Genomic DNA, 20,729 nt, shown 5'->3' on the forward strand with positions numbered 1-20,729 from the left:
TTGCCTAAAGCTTTCTCCCACTGCCTGCCCAGGCCTCTGCTGCCTGCAACTGCCTTTGACAGCAGATCTTGCTCTGGACCCAGCTCTTCTCCCTGGCTCTGCCCCCACCCCACACACTGTGCTCAGCTCTGCCCTGCACACACCTCTCTGCTGGCCACTCCCCAACTGAAGACCACAACAGCCCTCAGGACACAGACAAAGGGAGCTTCATGATCTCTGCAGATGCAGCAAAGGGGGAAGGGGCTTGGGCAGCTTCTTGCTAAACCTCTTCAGCCCTCACTGGGATGCTGGAGGAGTCTCTGGCTCCTGCCCAAACCTCACACCTCCAGCACCCTTCACACACCTGCAGCCCAAAGAGACTCACTGGAAAGGTTTTGCCTTCCTTCTCTCCCTGACCATTTCTCTCAGCTTGCTCTTTGCAGTTCCCTGGAGCTGCCACTCCACATCCCCAAGAGAAAAGGAGGTTTGGTGGGAGGGCACAGTGCCCATGGGCTGCTGTTCATCTCCCAGCTGACACAGGCAGAGCTGCAGCACAATTCACTCCTTTCACCTCCTCAAATGCTGCCAGATTCTGCCATTTCCTGCACACACATTTGCCACCTGGGCCCTGCATCCTCTCCCCTTTTTTGGGGGACAAGGCCTAATTCCTGCCTGAGCATTCTCAGGCCTTTCCCTCATTCCCAGCTCATCCATGTCCCTACTGCCTTGGCTGTCCCATGGCCCTGTGTCCCCCACTTCCACTGCCACTGCAGCTGGAAGGATGGAGCGGGAAATGCTGTGGCTGAAGAAGCATCTAAGGAACTGGCCTGGAAGCAGCAGCACAAGAAGGGAAGGGGCCTGAGACTAAAGGCTGGGATCAGCTGGAGGGCTGAAAGAGGAGTACCAAGCCAAGGGGGGGGTTACAGATGAGGACTGGGGAGGGACCCTGCAGCCACCTCAGGCAGCAACTGATGAGAGCAAGTGGGACAGAGAGGGAGTGAGACCTCAGGTGACTCCTGCCATGGGAGATGGCTGGGCTGTGTGGGTAGGAGCCCTGAGTGCCTGCTTGGGCTGTGCTGGATGTCAGGAGGGGTCAGGGGACTGTCCTCAGCCAGGCAGGGTTTGGGGCTTTGAGCTTCTGGGTCAGCTGCTGCCAGCACCATTGGAGGCAGGAGCCAGGCAGAGCCACACAGCTGCTGAACTAAGCCCTCCCACCCCCTGCAGCCTTCACCCTCCATCTCTCCATCCATTGCTCCATCTCCACTCACTTGCTGCCCTCTCAGAGTCCACAGGACCCCACCAAGTCCCCAGGGCTGATCTGCACAGCCATCAGGGCCCAACAGAAGCCCCTGGACATGAGATGATGGAGGAGAATCCTTGTGGTGGGTGGAAGGCACTGAGATGTCTTACACTACTGCAAGAAGGGGGCCGCTTATTCGACCAATTTGATCAGCGGATTCCAACTTTATTGAGCATCAGACACATCCTATATACAGTTTGCCATAATTATGCCCACTTGGCAACATACTATTGGTTGCTCTCTAACAGGTTACATCATTGTTTTCACAACTCTGTGGAATTCTTCTATCCGGCCTAATTGCTCTCTTTCCCAGATCTCGCCTCCTCCTTATCTTGCTTGCCTCCCATCTCAGGGGCAGCTGGACTTCAGCATACCAAGCAATCAGCACTTTCTCACATCTCCTACTCCACCACTATATTATCAACAGAGAATTCTTCAGGGCCTGAATTGCACAGCTGTCCCTGGGACCCATGTCCCCTCTTGCTCAAGACAAACCCCAACAACATTACACCAGAGAGTAGAGACCTCCAGAAGAGACAGCAGAGTCCAGAGGGACACCACAAAGTGTCATTTATCTTAGTTCATTCCCACAAGGCCTGCACCCACGCTCTACAAAGGAACAGCACAGAATCTCCAACCTCCTTTGCCGTTCCTCTCTGCTCCCAGCAACATCTTCTGGGATCTCTCTCTGCAGAGGAGCTTTGAGGCCTTGGCAATGCTGCCAACTGCGGCCTGGAGCTCCCTGGCTCACCTGGGAGCTGCCTACCAGAATCTGCAACTGCATATCTTGGGTATGGAGGAAGGAGGGGCAGAGAGGCATGGGGGAGGGGGAAGGCATTTGGGGCCTGGGCTTCTGGCCTGCTTTGGTGCAGCTCTGGAGGAAACTTTGGCCTAGGGAGGTTGCTTGGCTCCCGTGGCCCAGGCGCACTATGGATTGTTGTGGATTTGATGCTTTGCACTGTAGGATGCAGCTCTGAACAGCACAGCCATGGAAACTGCCCAATTCTATCCAACCCTCTGGCCACAGCTTGGCATCAACTCCTTTCACAAGGCTCAAAGAGAGCCTCTCTGGCTCCTGCAACCTAAGGCAATACCCTGCAGAACAAGTTGGAGGAGCTCAAGGGGACAAGCTGCAGAGGGGGCCCAGGGCAACCTCCTGAGCTTCAACAAGAGCAAGGGCAGGGTCCTGCCCCTGGCCTGGGACAGTCCTCACAATCAGGACAGGCTGGGGGAGGAGGGGATAGGAAGCAGCCCTGCAGAAAAGCACTGGGGGATGCTGCTGGACAAGAAGCTGGACAGGAACAGACAGGGGGAGCCTGCAGCCCACAAGGCCAAGGCCAGCCTGGGCTGCACCAAAAGCAGCATGGCCAGAGATGGACAGAGGCCATCCTGGCACTTGGCTCTGCTCTGATGAGACTTCACCTGCAGCACTGCAGCCATCTCTGGAGCCCTCAACACAGGAAGGACATGGACCTGATGGAGAGGGCCCAGAGGAGGGAAACAAAAATGATCAGGGGCTTGGAGCAGCTCTGCTACCAGGACAGGCTGAGGGAGCTGGGGGTGATCAGCCTGGAGAGGAGAAGAGAAGACTCTGGGGAGACCTAAGAGTGACCTTCTGGTACCTGAAGGGGACTACAAGAAGGCTGCAGAGGGACTCTTTGAAGCCATTGCCTGTGGTCCTGTCCCTGCAGGCTTTGCAAACTAGAGCAGAGCAGATTGTGATTGGGGGTGAGGAACAAGTTCTGCACCAGGAGGCTGCTGGAACACTGCAACAGGTTGCCCAGGGAGGGGCTTGAGGTCCCAGCCCTGCAGATGTTCAAGGTCAGGCTGGACAGGGCTCTGGGCAACCTGAGCTAGTGCAGGATGTCCCTGCTGACTGCAGAGGGGCTTGGACTGCAGCACCTTTGCAGCTCCCTGCCAACCCAAACCACTCTAGGATTCTAGGAGTCTAAGGGCAGCCTCCAGGGAGAGCAGGAAAAAGATGAGGCAGAGGAGAACAAGGAAGAGGACAAGGAGGAGGAGAACCAAAATCCCTTCCCAACTCCTCCAAACCTCTGCCAAATTCCTGGAAAGCTCTTCCAGCTCTGCAGAGTTCATTCTGAAGAGAGCTGAGGGAGTTGCTAGGCTCAGGGATGTCTTGCACACTCTGCACAAATGCTCCAGAAGCTTTCCAAGTGCCCTCAAAACCAGCAGCACAGCTCTGCTGCCACACAATGCCAGGCTGCAAGGGACCCCAAGGCTCAGCTGCTCCAACCTTGCCAGCTGACACTGGACTGGAAAGGAGCTGGCCCAGCCCCCTGCCAAGCTGAGCCTTCCAACTCTGCCCTGCAGGGGAATCCACCACTGCCCTGGGGAGATGATTCCAATGGCTGACTGGCAGGGAAAAGCTTTTGCCTCTGCAGGGCACTGCTCCACTTCAGCTCAACTCTTGCAGCAGCTCTTTGAGATCTTGTCACCGGCTGAGGCTGTCCCCTTAAGAAAGGGAATATGGTGGACGGAAGTTGGTAAACGGAAAGAATAATCTAAACTAATTTCATTGGAAAAGTGGGAGGAAGCACCTTCTGAACTGGGAGTGCAGGAGGACTACCCTGGGCACTCCGGCACTCTATCTTCAGTCTTGCCTCCGCCTCTTCTTTGGGCAGCAGCTCTCTCTGTGCTGGGCTTTCTGCCAAGGCTCCGGCCTTCAAACTGACAAACCTGATAAGGCCTGTATTAACTGCTTCCAATTAACACAAAACTGCTTTTAACTTCTTTCTTTCTCTTTCTCCCTCTTTTCCGAACTACTCTGGGGAAAGGGGGGAAGAGAGGGGAGAGCGGAGGTGGGGAACCCCCTCTGCTGAGGGGGGAACTCTCATTTCTGTGTTACTTTATTGTATATCTTTGTATATATTGTAAATATTGTAAATTTGTAAATATTCCCCTGCATATCCTACCTTGCTTTGTAAATATACAGCTCCACTGCTTTGCTAATTCAGCTTGTGAGGTTTTTTTTTTCCCTTTCCCTTCAATTTTCTTTCCCTTTACTTTACAGGGGGGAGGGAAGAGGCTTCTTGTCCTTACCCTTCCAACCCCACGACATTTTTTTTCTTGGCGTACCCAATGTGCGGCAGATAATTAGCTTAATTTCTTACTTGATTGATTTAGTGTTTTCTAGCTGAATTAGCAAACATGAAGGTATTGTGGTTTGTGGAGCGATTATTCTTTTCAATTTTTGGGGCTCTGGTTTACAGATATTGTTTGGGTTTGATTTTGGATTACCTGGGTAAATATTTGGTGCAGACAATTTATATGTGGGTTATGTATAGAGTTAGACTATGGTATGGAAAATGCGTGGATTTCTTATGGCCAGTGAGATACAGGAATGTTACCTCCACCACTCTCCCAATTGAGATGAGATAAAGGGCTTTAGGATTCTGCCTGATGAGAGAGTAACTTTAGGTGATGCCTGGGATCCAAAAGTGATTTATTTGATGTGTATAAATCTGTTGCTGGTGATGGTAATTGCATATTTACTGTTCTCTCTGCGGTGAGAGAGAAAGATATCCAGAGCTTGTTTTGTTATTAAAACTAGATCAAAAAGAAAACGCCGTGGCTCTGGATCAGTCCCAGAGACATCTAGTGACGAAGAGTGTGCAGAATCTGTGTCAGTTAAAAAGAGGGCTAAAAAGTTAATTGGTAAAGCAGCTCTAAATGACTTTGCTGATTCTGGCAAGCTGCCAAGGGCAGCGGCTGGTATCAACATGGCACCTACTCCTACTCTTACTCCTTCTCCTCCTTCTTCTTCTCCATAGGCCATTAACGGAGCAACGTCATTTCCGCCCACTCCCTTGGTGGGACCGGAAGTCAATGCCCCAGCAGCTGATTTATCTCAGGACCTGTCAGCTTCTATTAAGGTGGCTGTAAATTCAAACACAGCTCCAGTTAAGGTGGCTCCTTTAAAGACTAGAGGTGGAAAGGCCAAAGATGGAGAAGAAGAGCTGGAGGCTGATCCTGGTGAGGGGCCCTCTACTCTAAGAAATCCTGCTCAGGAGGAAGAAAAGGTTTGTTTTAAAGATCTAGCTAACCTAGTGAGATCAAAGCAGGATAGAGATGAAGTTAGGAAGGCAGCTGGCAAAGGTGGTTCTCAGCTTAAGAGATCCTTGGGAGAGTGACAGCAGGATTATATGGACAAAAAGTTCAGGGAGACGAGGAGGAAGATGATATTTCAGAATGTTCGTCACCCTGCGAGGAATTGCGAAATGTCCGTACAGACTGGGGACCTTCCTAGAGCAAACAGCATCTCCTGACTCCCTCCCAGTACAGACAGGGTCTCATCCCACAATAAAGTTGAAGCTCTGACCCCCTCCAAGTACCAAGTGCTTCGCTTCCATTGCAAACCAGAGAACAGGACTCCTTCCCAGGACAGACTGTGCCTGCTTCCAGGAAAAGCTGCACCACCTGAACCCCTCCTAGGACAAGACAGGAACCACTCCCAGTACAAGCTGCATTCCTTAACCACACCCCAGGCAGACTGGGAACCATCCCAGTACAACTTGAGTCCCCTGGACACATCCCAATACAGTCTGGGACTCATCCCAGTACATACAGGGGTCCTTAATACCCTCCCACCACAGGCTGGGCCCTGTCACTATCACAATTCCATACCCTAATCAAACCAGAGTCCAGTCTTGGCCAACTCCCATTTCAAAGTGGGTCCCATTAACATCTTCAAGTACAGCCCAGGCCTTGTCCCAGGAAAAACTGATTCCACTCATCCCATCCTGTGCTGTTTAATACTTTCATCAGTGCTATAGACAGAGGGATGGAGACACCATCAGCAAGTGTGCAGATGGCACCAAGCTGAGTGGTGCTGTTGAGATGCCAGAGGGACAGGATGGCATCCAGAGGGATCTGGACAGGCTGGAGAGGTGGTGCCCAGGTGACCCTCATGAGGTTCACCAAGAGCAAGAGCAGGGTCCTGCAGCTGGGCTGGAACAATCCTCACTATCAGTACAGGCTGGGAGAGGAGGTGTTAGAAAGCAGCCCTGAGGAGAAGGTCTTGGGGGTGCTGGTGGGGGAGAAGCTGGACAGGAACAGGTAGTGTGAGCTTGCATCCCAAAAGGCCAATGGGAGCCTGGGCTGTATGCTAAGCAGCATAGTCTGAGATGGAGAGAGAAGATCCTGCCACTTTGCTCTGGTAAGACCTCCCCTGAAGCCCTCAACACAGGAAGGACATGGAGCTGATGGAGCACATCCACAGGAGGGCCACAGAAATGATCAGGGGCTTGCAGCAGCTCTGCTGTGAGGACAGGCTGAGGGAACTGGGGGTGTTCAGCCTGGAGAAGAGGACGCTCTGGAGCGACCTAATAGCAGCCTTCTAGTCTAGGAAGAACTCCTTCACTATGAGGGTGGTGGAACACTGGAACAGGTGTCCCAGGGAGGTGATTGAGGCCTCTTCCTGGAGATATTCAAGGTGAGGCTCCCACTTCAGACTTCCTGTGCTCTGACCCTCACCTGCATCCCCTCCCACCCCTGACTGACCCTGCTTGGCACCTGGCACAGGGCAGGGGCTGGGAGCTGCCAGAGGAAGAGGAGTAGGAGGTAGCCTGTGGCTTAGAAGCTCATGGACACCAGGAGCAGATGGGTGGCAATGCCATGGGCAGCTCAGCTGTGCCTCAGGATCTCCTGCACAGCAGCAGCCACAAGGCTGGACAGGGGCTGGGAGGTCACTGCTGGCTCAGCAGCTGAGAGGGCAGCAGCAGGGAGAGGGCAGGAAAGGAATGGGAGGTCCCTTCTTGCTGTAGCAGCTGTGAGGGCAGCCCCTGACTTCTGACTGGGCTCTGTGCTTTGGGAATCCCAGATGCCAGAATCCCCAGCAGGGTATCAGAAGGCATGTGGTGGACAAGGGACTTGTGTGACTGCCTGTCTCTAAGCACCTGGTGGGCCCTGCAGGAAGAGCCTTGGAGCTGGGTTATCACCTCCCTGCCACCTGAGGGCCTGAGGGGACAGCAGCAGGGACAGGGCTTGGCTGTGGCTGCTGGAGAAGCTGAAAGGCAGCAGCAGGGATCTGCCTTGGAAGGCCCTGGAGAAGATTCTTGTGCCTGCTCAGCTGCCAGGCCACAAGCAGTCTGAGACCTTGGGCCAGCATTTGGACATCAGGGATGGCTGAGAAGCTCCTAGGGCACAAGGAGGTACATGGCCATGAGGTGAGTGTGAGCACACTGCAAATTCCAATCCCTTTGTGTCATTGGCCAGCAGGAGGCCCAGGACTGGGCTGAGGACTGTGCCAACCCTTGTGCCTGCCAAGCTGAGAGGCAGCAGCAGGGAGGTGCCTGGGGTGCTGGTTTAGAGCTGGAGGTTCTGCTGTGTCCCCAGGCAAAAAGGCCTCTGGCTGGGACCATTGCCAATGGCCTGGGGTGATGCAGAGACTAGCAGAGTGCAGAAGGCCAAATGCAGCTGGGCTGTGGGAGGAGTGTGGCCATCCAGACTCAGAGGTTGTCCTTCCCTGTGCTCAGCACTGCTGTGGCCATATCTGCAATATTGGTGTCTGGGTGTGGAGTTCCTTAGTCTGGAGGAATGGAGAGGTACTGGAGAAGCTCCCTAGGAGATCTGCCTGGATGGAGTTTGGAGTCTCCATATAGAACCTGAAGCTGCTGAACTTCTTTAGCCTGGTGAAGTGAAGGCTCAGAGGTGATGTGCACCTGCTTGAAGGGGGGTGTCAGGTTGGTTGTGGGCTCAGAAGGAAGCCTTCAGAAAGTGCAGCTGAAAGGTTCAGAGTGGAGGCCAGGACAAAGAGATGTCATTCAAAGTGTAGAGCTGTGGTGTAAGAGGTGATCCAGAAGGAATCTGGAGATCCTTTGTGTGTCAAGGAACAGGAGCAAGAGTGGAGAGGCCTGAGTGGAGGTGTGGAAATGGCAGGGGGAGAGCTGGCTGGGGAAGCCAGATGGATGTCAACAGCCTGAAGGGAAAGAGCTGCAGGCATGGGTCAGGGTAGCACAGCCTGCAGGAGGGATGGCCAAGGGCTCTGGCAGGGCTGAAAGGCTCAACAGGGACAAGGTCTTGATCCTCTTCCTTCTGGCAGCAGCTTCTGCCACCATGGCTGCTGAGACGAAGTTGTAGTTGGAGGCTCTCAGGATCTGCGTTTCCAAGGCCTGAAGGTCAGAGCTTGGCCTTTCTCTTTCCTAAACCAAGGCCAGGGTTTGTTCAGCTGCACTTTGCCTTTGTCTGCCTTCAATCATAGCCTCCATGGAGCTTCTCTAACCACCTCTGGGAGGCTTTGTTGCTAATGGCCCTCAGTGAGGCCAATTAATACTTGAAGGAATTTTTGTTATGCTTCTAATTCTTGAGCAGATTCTTTCAGTCTCCTCTCAGTGTGTGAGGCTCAGGCAATGATCCCCAAGTGCCCTAAGAGCTATTTGTGTCTTTGCAGTTTTCTTCAGGATTTCAAAGTGCTCCTCACAAAGCTCCTTTATTATTTATTTCATATCAGAGGTAGAATATTCTGTTAGCTTTCAGTTCAGAGCAGAGATGATAATTCACCAAGTGACACTGACCCAGGCTGCCTCACCAGGACATCTACACTTACAGGGAAATCTGTCCTTCAGGTCTGACATTGAATGGGCAAATTTGCTCCTCACCCTCCCCAGCCTCCCCATTGCTGTCCCTGCCCAATCCCAATCCCATCCAAGGCTTCCCAGGCATAGAAGCCTCTGGGTTTGGTCAATATCATGGGCACAATGCCAATGGACAGTAGCTTCACTAGTACAGGTTGGGCTATCTATATCTGCGGTAGGGATTCACTCCTCTGTCCATCAGGGCCATGGGCAGTAGCCATCACTAGTTCCATGGGACTAAATGTTTGAATTTTGGGGCTTCCATATATTCCTCATCAGCTGCTGACAGTAAAAACTGCTTGTGCCAACTGTGAGTCCCAGCTGTGCCTTGAGCTATCAGCAAGTCTTGTAATAAGACCATTGGTCTGTTCAGCTACACCATTAGCCTGAGGATAATATGGGGTAGGGAACACTCCTTTAATTCAGTCTCTTTGCACCCAGTCTTGCACTGTGCTCACTGTGCAGTGTGATCCATTGTCACTTTGGACACACTCAGGCACAGGTAGAATGCTGAACCATTTCTCCAGAGCTTCAATCCTTTGAGCTCCTGTGGCAGTACTGAGAGCTGTGGCCATGGTTCCTCCTGAAACCACTTCTGCTCCTACCAGGATATAACTTTTCCCAGGAGAGGTCTTCAAAGGGCCAACAGGATCTATTTGCCAGGGGCTCCACAGAGTCTTGTTGTGTCTGATCTGTTGGGCAGAGGCTTGGTTTGGGTGGTTGGCCTTAAGCCTTACCCAACATTGTGGACAAGCTGTGAGAATTGTTTCAAATGTTTCAAACTGACCTCCCTCAAGGCTGACACTCAGAATAGAGGTTGGCCTTCCCTGGGTGGCCTCTTCTGATGTGCAGCCACTCAGCCAATCTTGTTCAATCTTCCCCTTCATTGTTCACCACAGGAATTTTTGCTGGGTGATCTGCCTGCTGGTTCCATTTTGCAGCAGCTCCTCCCTTCTGTGCATGGCCTTTGACCCATCCTACCTGTGAGCATCTTGAGTGACCTATTTCTCAGAACCATTGCCAGTCTCCAACTCTCCAGATTGATTAGATTCCCCCTAACACATCCATTCAGTGGCATCTTTGTAGGCTGCACAGGAATCAGTGTGAATAGCAGTGGCACCATTCTCTGCTGCCAGCATGAGTGCAGGGCAATTCTCCTTCCTGTGCACCACCTTCCTCTGTCACAGTCTTCCCAGTACCAACCTCCAGCACTGCAGCTTTCTGTTGCCATTTGCCTCCCATGCAGTGGGTGGATGCAGCTGTGAACCACACTCCTCCTGCATTTGAGTCTGTGGTCAGCTCATCTGCTGCCTTAGTTGGAGACAGTTCATAGGGCAGACCTAACAGCACTGTGTCTGCAGTCCCAGGCTGTGGTAGGTTGGAAACTTCTGCTGGAGCCTTTCTCATTTTCCAGTGACTGTCCAGTGAGCAGCACTCAAGCCAAGAAAGACAAGGCAAAAAGAAGACATCAGGAATCTATTCAAGATCCATTCCTGGCCAGCCCTGCAGCTTGCTTCTCATCAGGGGATCGTAGTCTTCCTTCACCAGGCATGGGTGCAGGGCTCCTTGGCAGGAAAGTGTATCCCTCCCTCCCCACCCAGCCCTCCCCGACTGTGTGGGAGTCTCCTCAGGGCCTGAATTGAAACTGACACACCTCCCATGACAGACTGAATACTTTTATCATCTCCCAGTACAGGCTGGATCCTAGGTTTCCCTCCCAGTACAGCCTGGGCCCCTCCCATCCTCTGTACTCAGTCCCCTGCTCAAATGCAGTGGAGCAGAGTGAATCCCTCACCTCACCCCTTACACCTCAGCCCGTCCCATACCCACTCCTGACCCTGACTCTGCCCCCATTGCTCATTCTGCGTCTAGCCTTTACCCTTGGCATTGACCCTTGGGTGTTAACCCCAGGCCTCAACACAGCCACAACCTAAACTCTGCCTCTCAGAACTGGCCCTTGCCAGAACACTCAGCAGGACATCTGAGGGAAGGAGGCTTCTTAACTTTCTCACTAACTGTTAGAAACTCTCCCACTGGTTCAGAGCTTAGCTTTCTGACATCAAGAAAGTAAACCTGGAGCTTGGGAGAGCAAATGGAGGTAGAGCAGCAGATGGCAGCTCTAGACAGAGAGAGAAATAAGGCTGAGTCTGGAAAGCAGGCTGGGTTCTCACACCCCTGGGCCTCACTAAGAAGAGAAGGACAGTTCTGTGGGATTGGCAGAGGACCAACAGGAAAAATACATGACAGAAGACATGGGGACTGCAATGTTGTTGAAAGGACAGGAGGTGGCAGCAAAGACCAAGACATGGAAGGACTTTATCAAACAAGATTTTATCCTTCCAATGCCTGTGATTACTGAGTCCTAGATGAGGACCATGGTTAACCTTTTCAGCACAGGTACATTTTGGAGCCATCATTCCATGTCCATGCAGGTTAGTGAAGGATACTGCTGAATGGCTATGGGAGGCACTGAGTTTGATTTCCTCACTTCACATTCAAGATCCTCCCAGGACCCCTCAAGGACAGCTCCCTGCAGTGAGCACATGGCTTCATCCCTGGCCCTGGGGAAGAAATGTCCCCAAAAGTGGCCTTTTGGGATAGAAATGTGAAAGAAAAACCAACCAAAGACAATACTTTATTAGGGTTGGGGTTTCCATTCTAATTAGGCATTATCCTTGGGATGAGGTTTTCCTTTTACCTCTAGGACACCCAAAGTGTTGAGGAACAAACAGCCAAATCCCAGCCCAGCTGCAGTGGTGGCAGTGGCTGTGCTGACTCAGCACTGTCATTACTGTCTTCAGCACTGGTTGGTGCTGAGAAGGGCAGGGGCACATTTGCTTCTGAGGAAAGAAGGTGTAAAAGGCCTACTGAAGAAGGCCCCCCGGGGGGGTCACGTTTGGCCTGGCAGTGCTGGGGTCGGTGTATTGCTGTGCCCCCTGGGGCACGCTGGTCACCTGCATGGGGGTGAATATGGCAGGTAAGGGAGGAGCTGCAAATTAAGCCCTTGCTGCAGCCTGTCCAGTTGAGGGGGCTGTCAAAGGTGTGGGTGCAGCGGTGCTGGCTGAGGATGCCCATCTGGGTGAAGCTCTTGCCTCAGGCAGCTCAGAGGTGCAGCAGCTTCTGGCTGTGGACGCAGCAGTGCCGGATGAGGTTGGAGCTGAGGGTGAAGCCCTTGCTGTAGTCACCAGAGACAGAGGGCTGGGCACTGGTCTGGGGGCAGTGGGGTTTTACCAGCTCCATGATGGGTGGTAAGCTTTGCCCACCCTCAGGGCACTGATGTGGCTGCTTGGGTGGCACAGAGGGGCTGATATGGGTTTGCCCTCTTCCTCCTCTTCCTCTTCCTCTTCCTCCTCCTTTGGTTCATTCTTCTCCTATTCTATATCCTAATCTTCTTCCACATCATCACCTTTGTCTTCCTCCTCCTCCTCCTAATCCTAACATACTTCATCCTTCCTGTTCTCATCCATGTCTTCATCAACCAATTCTACTATTCCTCAAAGCTAATCTTTGACTCCTCCAAATTATTTTCCAGGTGATTCTTCTCCTCCAAGACCTTGTTCAGGTCCTTCTGGGAGGCCATGCTGCTGAGAGGAATGGTCACCCCTGTGCTCTTGGGCAAATCCTTGGGGACCAAGTGGCTGAGAAGTAAGGACACTGTGTGTGACTTCTTGCCATCCCAATCATCCCCCTCTGGCCATGCACCTGATACCTGACAACCTGGGGCTCAGGGAGATTAACTCCTCAATTCCAAACAAAGTCAAGGACAAAGCTCCACAAGTGGTGAAGTGTGTTTTGGGAGGAGGGCCTGGAGAGAGTTGGGAGGTTCTCAGGGGTCAGCTGGAGCCTGGGATCTTGCTGCTGTCCCAAAGCTGGATTCTTTACCTTCTGGCCTGTTCCAAGGAGCAGAGCTGAAACTTTGCTCCTCCCCAGCACAAAGGAGCAGGTAGACCCCAGGCAGAGAGAAGCAAAGGGTTCAAAGAGGACTGACCTGCAAAGAATGGCTCAGCCCTGACCAGGGCTCTCCCAGCCTTGCACTTCTCTCCCTATGCCTTGGGAGTTTGTCACCTCCTGCCAGCTCAGTGCATCTCTGCTTGGATCACAGCCAACAGGGAGGTGATAGAAAACTGACAGTCAAAAACTTCAGGGTCTGTGCAAGTGGCAAAAGATCCCAGGATGATTCAGCATCCAAGGTTCTCCAGCTCAGAGAAACACCTGATGGAAGTCAATAATCTCCACCTCTAAATACAGTGACCCTAAAGCCAGAGCCTTGGAGCTCTCCTGGATCACAGCAGCTGTGTCCAGCATGTCCCCCAGTAAGACATCTCTCAGGCACAACCTGCACCAAGGGCCAGCACCAAGTCAGACTTCTCCAGGCTCAGTTCTCATCCTCTGAGAATGTTGAAGCTTTGTGAGTGTTTGCCCTGAGCTCCAGCAGAAGGAAACTGAACTCCAGGCAGCTTCTCTGCCAGCAACCTCTCCACGTCTCTGTGTCTTCGGACAGACACCTTTGCTGTCACCATGTTGGGGGGCTCTGTGTGGGGCACAGCCATAGAAAGAGATTTGAATTCAGGATTGGTTCATGAGGAAGGGCTGCTAGGATCCAACCTTTTCATCTGCTTCTCACTCTCAAGAACTCTTGACTACCTGAGAAATCACAGCCATGGCAGAACTTGTTGGCTTTGCCTCAGCCTTGTGGACAGGCAAGCTGCTGAGAGACAGCTTGTGCTGAGCAGATGGGTCCAGAGGCCTTGGATTGCTGAGGGAACTTTCTCAGCCTTGGCTTTGCTTAGCTTCCAAAGAGCAACAATTCTTCTGTGGCTGTGTGCAGGCAATTCCCTAAGGAGAGCAGGGGGCAGCTGGTGCCATGGAGCTGTGAGCTCCAGCTGCAGAGAGCAGTGGAGAAGTCTGATGCAAGGAGCAGGGATGGAAGGCCCAGGTGGGCAGTGACAGCAATGGGGAGGTTGGGGACGGTGAGGAGCAAAGTTGTCCACTCAGTGTCAACCCTCAAAAGACAGCTTCTCCTCCCAGTCCAGACCCCCTGAGTAGACAGCCTGCATCATTCTGGCTTGGTGGATGCTGCTGTCACCTCTGCCCTCATCTGAGAAAGAATCAAATAGTTTGCCATCAAAATCTGAGCTTTGTGAGGTGCACTTGGAAATCTGGAAGTCAACAACAAAGACACAAAGAGCTCCTCAGGGTACTTGGGAATCATTCCATGAACCTCAGGTACTGAGAGAAGAGTGAAGAAACTGTGCAAGAAGCAAGAAGCAAAACACAAAGTACCTTGAAGCATTGATTGGCCCCACTGAGGCTTGTTACTGCCAAAGCCTCCCCAGGGACTCGTTAGAGCAGCTCAGGAGAGGCTGTGATTGCAGCAGACAAAGGCAAAGTGCAGGGGAGCAAACTCTGGCTCTGGTTTCTGCAGCACAAAGGCCAAGGCCTGAGCACAGCCCCTGGGCAGGCAGATCCTGTCCCTCATGTGTGGGTCAAGGCTCTTCAGGTGCAGTGAGGGTGGGGTGTGGGTTTCAAAGCAGCATAGCATGGCCTAGGCTGGAAGGGACCTCAGAGCTCCTCTGCTCCAACCTCCCTGCCATAGGCAGGGATGCCTCTCCAATAGACTCAGCTGCTCAAGGCCTCATCCAGCCTGGCCTTGAACTCCCTCAGGAGAGGGCATCCTCCCTGGACAGCCTATTCCAGAGTCCCTCAACCCTCATACTGAAGAACTTTATTCTTAAGACCCAGTCTAAACCTCCTTTTCCTTCCCTCACACCTTTCCCTCCTCTCCTGTCACCAGACACCCTCATGAAAAGTTCCTCTCCAGCCTTCCTTTAGGATCCCTGTAGGGTTTGTGATGCTGAGTGGAGGACAAGGGTCTGACAGTCCCCAGCCTTCCTGGGGCTGTGCAAAGAGGCAGTGAGGCCCTCCCAGTGCCTTAGGACAACATCTCCTCACAGGCCTTGGGGCAGAGAATTGCCACAGTCAAGAGGGCACAGCCTTGGCTTCTCTTCATCCCTCCCACCACTGCCATTGCCCTTTGCCAGCTCTCCCACAGCTTTGTCCTGCACTGTCTCACAGCTGCTTCCTCTGCCCTGCAGGCTGCTGACACTCATCTCACTTCCCCACCTTGGCCTTTCCATGCCTTCACTGACACCTGCCCACACTCACACTCTGCTCCTTGGGGCACAAAGAGAAGGGCTGATCCCAGACTCCTTCTGGAGGACTTCTCAGGCCACAGCACTGCCCTTTGAGAGAGGTTTCTTGCTCCTCATGGCCAGTCTCCACCTGCCAGGCTGCACCATCTGGCAGTGTTCCTCTCTCCTGCTCTTTCCTACCTCACCAGGATCTCCCAAGGCTGCTGGCCTTGCAGTTTCTTGCATAGACAGCACCAAGCCCTGTGCCTGCTGCTGTCCCATCAGGTACTCAGGCAGCAGAGACACAGCAACCAAAGCATCAGCCCCTTCCTGCAGTCAGCCCAGGCCCTTTGGCAGAGGGCATCTCCCAGATCACTGTGCCCATCTGCCAGCCATGAGCCCAGGGCTGCCCTATCAGCTCCTGCAGACACAACTGACCTCACAGTCCCTTTCCCAGCTGTGTTCCTGCTGTTGGCCAATCCTCTCAGGAGGCAGAAGTGGCCTCACCTCCCCCTTCCCAGTCCTTGGCTTCCTACTGAATGGTGAGTTCCTGAGACACAACTGAGCACAGGATTGCACACTCAGCCCTCAGCCTCCTTGTGGCCAGAGCCTGAGCAGATCCAAGTTTCACCAGATCCATCTGGGAGATTTCCTACCAAGGGTTTGAGTGGAGAAGCTGCTGGCTCTGTCCTGCTGCATGTGTGGAGGAGCCTCCTGCACATCCTCTTGTCCAATGATCCTGCTCAGGGCAGGGTTAAGCAGATGAGGTCCCTCTAGGGCTCTGCCCAGTTTGGCTTCATCTCCAGAGGAGCTGCAAAGGCCCTGGGTCAGATGGTGCAGGGAGTTCATGAAGATATTGCACATTGCTGGCCCAAGGGCTTGCCCTGAGGGATGGCACTGGCAAGCATCTGCCAGGAGGACTCTCCACTGATGACATTTGGGCTTCCTCCACCACCCAGCCACCACCTCATCCATGTCTGCACTCCAGCTCTCAGCAGTCTTGCTGTAAAGAGAGTATGGGGGACCATGGCAAAGCCCTGGCTAAGGTCCAGGCACAAAACATCCCCTTCTTGCCCCTACCCATATGGCTTCAGCAATACCTCTCTTGTCCTGCAAGGGCCTGCAAGTGGCTGCAGAGCTGTTTGAGCCTTCACCTTCCCAGGGACTGTTCTGAGGGTGACCAGCCTGCAATGTTCCCCACCCTCCTTTTTGGTGTTCCTGGAGAGGCCTTTTCCAAGGAGCCCAGAACCTCTGGGATGGCTCTGTGCACATCTCAGGGCACAGTCCAGCAAGGGTGATGTGAGCAGACAGCAGCCTGCCCAAGCCATCTGAGATGAATCTGCCTGGCCCAGTAGGGTTTGTTCTGGAGTGACACACAGCATTGTCCCAGCTCTGTCAGGTGTCCACATCTGAGCTGTCCTGGTGGACCCCTAAAAGAGTGTGGGATGTTCAGAGACAGAGTCTTTCCCCATCACTCACACAGACCCTGTCCTGCAGCAGTCAGAGAGTCTCCCTGGCCTCCTGCTGCCCTTGCCAGAGGCTGGGAGGCTCCTCACACCTCCAGTGCCTTGGCACCTCCAACAATAGCTGATGGTGTTTGTGCTCACTCAGGTTCACCTCATCTCATCTGCTGACATCTCATCTGCACAATGCAAACAGGCACTGCTGACCTCCTGAGGCCATGTCCTCCTGTGGAGGGACAAAGAGTCTATCCAAGCTGAGGTGTGGGGCTGCTGCTGGAAACAGTGGTTGTGAAGGCTAGTCTAGGATGCCTGCCCTGGGACATCTTCCCCAGGGTGTCCAGTGAACACAGACACAGTCCAGACCCTTCTCTGCTCATCCTTCAGGTCACTTGTAGGAGGCCTGGCTGTGTGAAGACACTGCTGTGTGCCCCAGCCCTGCACACTCCCACACTTTAGCTGTTCCCTGCTGTTTGCATCTGTAGGACAATTTCTTGGGCATGCTCTTGAAGAAAGTTTGGAAGAAGACCTAAGCCTTCAGACACTGTCCTAAGCAGATCACCTGTCTGTGTGGAACTGCTCTTGTGGAGACCAGGTGCATGGGCACATGGCCTGTCCCTGCCTGTGATCACAGACTGCCACACTGCAAAGCCCTGACCAAGCTTCCAGGCCTTAGACCGACACAAGGGATCAGAAGGGGAGTGTGGGAGTGGAAAGAGAGCAGTCTATGAAGACCAAGCATTGGTGATCCCTGGCAGCACTGGTGCTGGGTCTCGGTCTGAAGGGGGAAAGAGACTCAGCTCTTTTGGAATATTCCTGAGTTATAAAATTAGAAGCACAAAGGAGGCCAAACTATCAACAGCCAGGCTGCTTATTAACAGAATAAAGTGAATGGAACAGAAGAAGGGAGAGAGAGAAGGAAGAAAGGGAGAGAATGAAAGAAGAGGAAAGGAATTATATTAGCACACCTCCCCACCACCCAAGATGGTTTTGGTGGGAGGAAGGGAGCTGCTGCTTTGGCTTGGAGCTGATTAAAAGACCAGCTGGGGTCTCACAGCACAGCTAGGACACAGGGCTGCTGGGGTTTGACTTCAGGGCTGCTGTGAAATCCCACAGCCTGAGCTCATGATTCACCAGAACTGTTGAAGGAGTTTTAAACTGCTGCTGCTGCCTTCAAGTCCTGCAGGAGCCGCAGTGCCTTGGGAAAGCTCTGCCCCTGAAATCCCTGCACCCAAACTCTGAGTCATAAACCAGGGACCAAGTCTGGCACTAGGATTGGGTCTAAACCCACTTACACTTCTCTCTGCAGAGGAGGGTCCATGCTGATGCTGTGACTCAACAGGAGGGCTTCCCTTACCCCCTTCACTCCCAATCTCTCTGCAAGATCATTCCAGCCTAGCTCCAAAGGAGATTTTCCTGTCAAAATCATTCTAATCCCACCCCAAATCCAGAGAACTTTGTGTATGACATCCATGTTGTAAGGAACAGAGTGAACCTTGACACCACACTGAACCTGTTTGCATCTCTGTTACACCTTGCTGAAGTCCATCAGCTTCATTAACCGTGTCAAATCATCCTCCTGCTTCAGTGGAACTCACTGCAGCTTTCCTGATCTGAGTGAGGTGCACTTAGGTCCTGGCTTGTTTCTCCAAAGCCCTGGCCATTCATGTCCAAAAAATGGCAACTCTTTCTTTGTTGTCAGGCTGTTGGGGGCTAGGTGAAAGGAAAGCACCTCCATGGTGTCTGTAGGTATCTGCAGCCCTGTGGAGAAGGCCTTGGGGATATTAGAATTAAAGAATCCTGGAACGGTTTGGGTTGGTAGGGACCTAAAAGAGCAACTAATCCAAACCCAGGACCATGAGGAAGGACATCTTCCACCAGCTCAGGTTGCTCAGAGTTCCTGATCCTGGACATTTCAAGGGATGAGGAATCATAGAATTGTCAGGGTTGGAAGGGACCTCAAGGGTCATCTAGCTCCAACTCCCCTGCCATGGGCAGGGACACCTCACACTAGAGCAGGTTGCTCAGAGCCACATCCATCCTGGCCTTAAAAACCTCCAGGCATGAGGCTTCCACCACCTCCCTGGGCAACCTGTGCCAGTGCCTCACCACCCTCATGGGGAAGAACTTCTTCCTAGCATCCAATCTGAATCTACCCATTTCTAGTTTTGTTCCATTCCCCCCAGTCCTATCACTCCCTGACACCCTCAAAAGTCCCTCCCCAGATTTCTCGTAGCCCCCTTCAGACACTGGAAGGCCACAACAAAGTCTCCTCAGAACCTTCTCTTCTCTCTTTCTCTGGGTAATCTTTTCCAGTGTCCTGCCACCCTCACCACAAAATATTTCCTCCTTATGTCTGATCTAGCTCTGCCTTCTTTCAGCTTAAAGCCACTGTCCTTTGAGCAGGGATTTGGAGGCATCTGACATATGACCACTAGGTAGTGGCTGTAGACCCTGACCCCAGTGGTGTGGAGAATGAGAACAATAGAGGAGTAGCTTGAGAGTGCTTTGAGACATGAGAAGATTTCCTGACTAGTGAAGAGCAGCATGAGAAAGAAATAAAGCCACAAAGTGGAGCTGGGGAGGTCCAGACTAGATATGAGGAGAAAGAAATGTCACTGCCAGGGCAGTGCTGTGGAGCAGGATGTCACCCAGCAGCACCCTGGACCAGCTCAAGACTTGATATTTCAAGGAAGAGCCAGGGAGGATGGAGAGAGAGCAGCAAAGGAAGGTGCCAGCAAGGTGGGGCAGCTGGCTGGGTGACTACAGCCTGCAGGGAAAGAGGCTCAGCTGATGCAGCAGCAGAGGACAGCCTGAGGGGCAGATGGCAGAGGGCTGTGGAAGAGCTGAAAGGCTCCTGGCAGAGCCAAGCTCTTCCTGCCTTTGCTTCTGGCTGTGGTCTGTGCCACAGATGCCTCTGAGGACACAACTCCTCCTTCCACCCTGGCGCCTCATTGCCTCCTTGTCCATCCTCAGGAGCCTGGGAGGGAGTGTGCCATAGTCCTGCCCTTGACATTGGTCCTCTCCACAGCAGCACTGTGGTTGAAGATGTCACTCAGCAGTACCCTGGATCAGCTCAAGTCTTGATATTTCAAGGAAGAGCCAGTAGTGTCCTCACTGGGACCCATCAACAAGAGAAGAAACTTCAGAGTTTGAAAGTGACTTAAACTTCTGGAGAGGTTTCATCATCTTCCTCTCAGTCTCTGATGTTTACATGGCACCAAAGCCACCAGAGGGTCATTAAAATGCCCCTGGGTTGGTCCTCTGCTGCTCAGCTGGGCTGAGCTCCGTGGCTGGAGGGAGCTGCTAGCAAGCAGGCAGCAATTAAAAGTGTCAGCTGTGCCCAAGAGCAGCTTCTCTGCTCTGCACAGCAGGGCTGAGGGCACTGCCAGTGGATCTCAGCAAGATGAAGAAGGCAGAGAGAGCTTGAAGGTGTCCAGGAGGGTGACTGAGAGCTGACAGGAGGAGAAGTCACTGCAGTCACTGGCACGGTGAGTCTGTGGGGGCAGGGCAGTGCAGGTGCAGCTCCTGGAGGCATCTCCTAAAGATGGCACAGCCACAGCTGGTGGGGGCTGGAAGGAAATCTTCCTGTGCAGAGGCTCTTTTCAGGCTTTTCTGAAGAGCTGTGGAGCCCTGGGGTGCAGGCAGGGGTGGTGAGGGCTGTCTTTCAGAGCAGGGTCCCTGCAGCCCAGGGGCTGTGTGCTGGGTCAGGGACTCTGCTGCCTGCCAGGCTCAGGCCTCAGCCTGCCCAGGGAGCTCCACACAGTGCTGTGGGGAGAAGCTGTGAGTGGCAGAAGGCAGTCCTGGCAGGGCAGGGCAGGGCAAGGTCCTTCTGCTGTGTGGAGGAAGCTGCCTTGGCCAGAGCTGCTCAGAGTTCTAGCTCCCCACTGGGCATTTCTGAGGAGGCTTTGCAGAAGAGCACCAAGGCAGCATTTTGCTGCAAGGGAAGGAGTCTTGGCTTTGAATGTTGATCCCCTTGGTGTGCTGGGAGGGCAGTGTGAGACTAGAGTTTATTTTACTGCTGTTCATAAGAATCTGAGGTCTCATTAGCCTTTGTCTGTGCTGCTCCTGAGCCCCTGCACACCCAGAGCTGCCCCGGGGCAGTGTCCTGCTGCTGGGAGGGGTCTGCAGTGCAGAGGTGGGATGGGCTGTACGCGCAGGGACAGGGAGGAGAGCTGGGCAGAGAAAAGCAGCTCCTGGCAGGGACAGCTGCCAGCAGCAGGGACTTGGGCAGCAGGGGGAGAGGGATCTGCTGTCAGAGATGCCC

General features: G+C 53.2%; 1 protein-coding gene across 1 annotated transcript in view; it reads left to right on the forward strand.

Moving 5' to 3' along the window:
- LOC137457103 (zinc finger protein 721-like) overlaps positions 1–20,729 on the forward strand; it is a 316,030-nt gene that overhangs the window by 251,117 nt on the left and 44,184 nt on the right.

Source organism: Melanerpes formicivorus, unplaced genomic scaffold (assembly GCF_026170545.1).
Source record: "Melanerpes formicivorus ecotype bairdi unplaced genomic scaffold, bMelFor1.0.p_v2 SCAF_159, whole genome shotgun sequence".
Classification (NCBI taxonomy): Eukaryota; Metazoa; Chordata; class Aves; order Piciformes; family Picidae; genus Melanerpes; species Melanerpes formicivorus.